Raw genomic sequence first — 5906 nt, 5'->3', positions numbered from 1 at the left:
TTTCACATTACAATGACCCAATCGTGAGTATATAAGCATTAAAATTTCCAAATATGGAATCATGCAAACTCTAACTTTCTTTTCCTCATGAAAACTATGACTTGACGCTTTAACTAAGTATTCTAACTTCACTTAAACATAAATGAACATTTTTCTTTTCCTTAGCCTTTCTTGACAAGGCATTGCCTTTTTAACCCTCACCTTGACTCACTTGACTTCTAATATTATACTTAACTTTCTTTCCTTCACTTAACTTAACTCTTCATACATTACATGCATATGAGAGTGCTTACTATTTCTATTAAGTAAAACATTTTTGATCTATGACAAAGTTACGATCAATAGCACTAAATGAAATAGGAAATTTGGGGATAAGTTTGTATGAATTAGATGCTCTTATAAATTTTAAATTGCTATACGAGACTAGAGTTCACTTGGTTGTAAGACATTTGAATATTTGACAAATTTTATTCTAGTTGGGTTGTTTATTCTATTAGATTACTTTCTTTCATATCATTTGTATATTGGTTATGTTAAGGCATAATTTTATGGAATGATTATCTACATACTTCAATAAGTGTTAAACTTAAGAATTTTAATAATTGTGAAATATAAAGAGTGCGGTGTAGTGTAGAATCATGTAGTTATAGATTGAGAAAATGTATGAGTTGAAATGAGTCATGATGCACCACAACCCTATAATGATGAGCCATATTGGTGCGCTAAGTCAGCCTCCGATGTGGGTGACTATAGGGGCATGACAATGATTTTTTAGGTTAAATTAAAGTTTATTCTAGAGGTACTCTTTCAACCTCATTAATAATTTATTTCCCTATTTTGAAATGATACCAATTACTAATATTACTTATTTAGAGGATGTCCTTCAATTTTTGGAGGAGGAGTTAGTTTTCAATTTCTTGAAAATTTATATCAAAGTTTTAGTTGAAGTAATTTAAATTTTTTCATATATTTAAAAAAAAAATTAGCTCATGGATTGTAACTCAATTGACAATCACCTTGTTATAAATTATTATGTAAAAGCATTAGATTCAATGTTCAAATCCCCATGAGTTAGGAAAACCAAAAAAATAATATATATATATATATATATATATATATTTATATATATTATATCTATTTGTTTATTATATTTTTAGAATGTAGTATATATATATTGTAATTGTTTAGAAATCAAGTTATCTTTTATTTATTACTTTTATGTAATTTTTAATATAATTTTCAAATAACTATACATTAAATTAAATATTTAAAAATTATTTAAAAATATTCTAACTTTTCCAAATGTTATATTTTAATTTTATAATTAATTAAAACATTAAGATAATTAGCAAATTCTAATTTTATATTTAATTTAAAGGGATTAATGAAAAATAAAAATATAATATAAATAAATAAATTGATATGATTAAATTTCATGTGGTTTGAATATCTATTTTCAAAATTAAAAATATAATTCTCCCCTATCCTGATGGAATCTCTATGGAAACTTCCCGCATGCAATAACAGACAAGTTGTTTATAATTGTATCAAAAAAGATCAAAGGGACATAAGAGGAATTGATGTCGAGTTGTTTCTAATTGTATCAACAAAGATCAAAGGGACATAAGAGGACTTGATGACCTCGAAATCTTGCCAACAAAAGTTGTCTCATTCTTCATAGTCGGCTACCCCACAAAACAAAGAGCCAAACAAACGTTTGTATTTATATAAGATAACGTGAATTGTAAGTGAAATAAAAACCTCGATATAGAAGCGAGACAGTAGAAGCTTGCAAGTTGGTGAACTTAGGGCGCATTGTCAGAGTCAATTTTGCAGAAGTTAGATAATATTGTCTTAAATTGATATGGTTTTGCCTTAATTGTTAATTGTCTGAACTGAGTTTCCTCTTAATTTCCATTTTCTTAAGTGGCCATTGTCTTAAATATAAAGTTTTGTCTTAAAATATTTTGTCTCAACTATTTCTGTCTTAAATATAAAGTTTTATCTTAAAATATTTTTGTGTCCAATTGTTTTTGTTTTAAATATCTTAAAATATTTTTTTCTCCAACTGTATTTGTCTTAAATATAAAGTTGTCTTAAAATATTTTTGTCTTAAAGTGTTTTTGTCTTAAATATAAAGTTTTGTCTTAAATTGTTTTTATCTAATATAAAAATTTTGTCTTAAATATTTTTGTCTTTTTGTCTTAAATGTAAAATTTTGTGTTAAAATATTTTTGTGTCAAACTGTTTTTGTCTTAAATTTTATATTTAAAACAATTCAATTAATATTAAATTTTAATGTAAAATAATTAAAATAAAAAGTAACTTTTAAAATATATTAAAAAAGCTCTTTATGGACTTAAACAGAAGATTTTTTTTTTAAATCTAAAAAAAACCTACCAATACTTAGTACATAACCTAACTTGTATTAATTACCACAAATCACTAAAAATTATTAAAGATTTAACAAAAAGTATGTAGATACTTTTGTTTCCTTCTATGCATTGATGTCAAGCCAAAACCCTAAACATCAAACGATGTTCACAGGGAAGAAATAAACCTTATCAAAAAATAGGATTTAAATGCTTATGTTTCCTTCTTTGTATTGATGTCATACCAAAACCCTAACATTGAAACGGTGTTTACACGTAAAAAATAAAACCCTGTATTAAAACTCGAATATTAAAAGATGCTTTGAGAGACTATAAAAACGTTACATGACAGGTTAAGAAATACTATATTATAAATATGCCATTGTGATGAAAGCTGTAAGTAAAATCTGTGCTATTGAGTCAAAGAGAGGCAGAAAAATACCCCGAAGATCAAAAGTTACCCTTACCACCGTTGTAAGATCGTGTATTATGTTGACGGCCATCTATGGATTTCCCCTGGGTTGCCATTCCCCGGGCTTGGAGAAGAAATCAGCTTGCGCTGATTGCTTTTCTCTCCCTGCACATCATCTCCATGGCCGTGATTAGATTTGAAGACGTGGACGTTTATTGCTCGAGATACAGGGCTGATCATCCACATGTCAGCGACACCAGGGCTATTACTGGAGAGCCCCTTGTTCGGTTACCAAGGAATTTACGGTAGGACTGGGTTTGGAAGGTGTTACTTCGCCATTCACCACTAAATTAAAATCACCCTTGGCTCTGCCGGCCAATTCTGCAGGTGAGACGGGCGTCTCGATCTCTTTCGAAAACCTAGTTTATGGCTAGACGATACCGTGTTCCCATTGGTGGCACTCTTTACTGACGACGGGGTTCTCTCTTCATGACTCTGCACCGCGTCCTCCGCAGGACAGTCGCCGGTGTGTAAGGCGGAGCCATCGTCGACAAGGGCATTGGTAATGGGATCAACGTCTGAAGGATAGATCATGGTCAGGAGAGCCGTTGTAGGGCTCTTCATCATAAAGCTCTGCGTTACAAGACAAACGATATGATATCAGATCGAAGTTTTGTTAACACAAATGCTATGATATCTAATGGATTCGTAAGAAAAGAGAATCATTCAGTATAGGAAAGTGAGAACACTGATGCAGGTTGGAAGACTTCCACGGGGAAATATGAAATATGCAAAAGAATGCAAATACTTCTGAGAGGAATAGGAAGAGTCAGCTGTTCATTTTCTGCGTTCTTCCTCGGCCGACCGGTAAGGGTGGAGAGGGAACCGTATAGGCAGACCTACTCTGTCCCCATTACCGAGGCGCATGTGAATGGTAAAAAGGGGTTGGAAATATGTTGAAAAAAAAAATTAATAAATCTGGTAGTAGTTTTTGAATATGTTTTAAATAGTGGAAATAGATTCAGTATTATCAAAAATTTGTGAAAGAACTAAAATCTTTAAATTTAATAACTATAACTCAAAGTTTAAAAAAAACTCAATCAAAATTTCCATGATTTTCTAATAAAAAAACATTCTGGTGAGACCGGCGGCTAAAGCGGCCTGAGGGTTACGTTAATAAAATACGTGAAATTTCAGTTGATTGGAGCCCTCAAAATCAGACTTCGGACCTGTCCAAAATCGTTAAAGGGGAAACAAAACATTAAAGCCGGCTAGAACTTCATAACTTCATGAAGCCTTGAAATCATTGATAACGGGAAGACCTTTCAAATTCCTAAAATAGGCCCGGCCAGAAAGCCCCTGCTGTCTTTTGGGTGGGGCCGCAGCCCTTGACTTGAGGGACCCTTGCTTGTGGCTATTTCTATCATAGTTACCAAGTTCGGCCGTACCGGCAAAAACAATTTGGAAATTCGCTGATTCGGTTCGGTACCGCGAATAATTTGTCAGTTTCCAATTCGGTACGGGTCAGCGGTGAATGGTTCAGGTCAAAGCTTTCTATCAATTATGTCTAACTTCGACTGTGCTGCTCCTGCTGTGCATAACGATGAAGCTCGGCCTCTGTGTAACCATGGATAGGAACGTTGACAAATCCCTGTTAAATAAAATTATAAAGTAAATCGAGTTTTTCAATTACCCGTGGAAATTTGAGAATTGAAATTTCATAAAAATAATGCAGCGATCTTTAATCTTATTTTTTTTTTAGTTTTTATAATATTTTTATATGGATACTTTTTTATATGAGAGGATTAACCAGAAAACTGGAAAAAAAATAAACAATAATTTTTATAAAAAAAATAAAAACAATAATTCTTATATTATAAAAAAAAACAATTTCTATTAAATTTCTCTATAAAATGCTAAATATTGTTAACAATTTAGTTAGAAAATTGATTATTTTAATCTTAGGTTGATTTTGGTATTTCATTATATATTATTTACAAATTGTTTTAGGACATAATATGGTATAATCCAAAACAAATTGCTGATATTAAAATGTAAAATTTTTATTGAATAATTAATTTTATTAAAAATGAATCAATATTGCCATTGACATTAAATAATATAAATAGCTCCTATACATAGAGGCATCATGTGACTCAATTGTTTTAAATGAGAGGTGAGTTAGTAATTTCTATATAATTGCAATTGAAAAAAATATAACTTCTATCTTAACAAAAATTATGAAATAATAAATTGGTTGCAAATTGGTACCTCTTTTATAAAAAACAAAAAACCTAATTTCTATATTTGAAAAAATTATAAATGGAGAAATTTCAGTGTTAAATGGATAACTAGTTAGTAATTTCTATATAATGGCAAATTGCCAAAAAAAAGGATAACTTCTATCTACAAAAAAGGCCCTTTAAGAGTTGTATCAATGTTTGTAGATGACATGTACATTTTCAAATAGATTTATTTAGTGATTTAGAGATAAATTTCATGGTATTTAGAGATCACTTAAATCATAATTTTAATATCCAATATCTCAATTTTTACATTGAACTCTAGTTTTGTGTGTTGTGACTCATATTATTAGATTTTACTTTTACATGTTTTTTAGTATGGAGTAATAATTAATTTGATGCATTTTGATCTTCACTATTTCTAAGCCGTTTTAGAGAGAAGGGGTCTATAACATTTTAAATAGGAGAAATTAACGTTGGAAATAAATAAACATAAATATATTTGGTAGAAAAAGATTAAATGAATTTTCATATAATGATTGTTTATTTAAATTAAAAAATAAAAAATAAAAAAAATTAGATATATGTAAGATATATAATGTTGAATTTTTCCGTATTGAATTTTATGGGGTCGAATTTTTTCCGTATCGAATCGAATTCGAATTCGAATTTGGTAACTATGATTTCTATTTCCAACCCTATAACAAAGTAAATGCGGTCTGACATGCAAGTCAAATAGCGCTCGCCCTCTCAGTGACAGCACGTGAATCGAGATAGCAGCGTGGAGAGAGAAGGGCGAGCACTATTTTATTTGACTCGCATATCAGAGCGCATTTACTTTGTTATAAGGTTGGAAATAGAAATAGCCCCTGCTTGTGA

This window comes from Pinus tabuliformis, chromosome X (genome assembly GCF_031772625.1).
Source record: "Pinus tabuliformis cultivar Carrire ecotype Pingquan chromosome X, CPIR1, whole genome shotgun sequence".
Classification (NCBI taxonomy): domain Eukaryota; kingdom Viridiplantae; phylum Streptophyta; class Pinopsida; order Pinales; family Pinaceae; genus Pinus; species Pinus tabuliformis.
The sequence above is the reverse complement of the archived record's forward strand: the minus strand, read 5'-3'. Positions refer to the sequence as shown.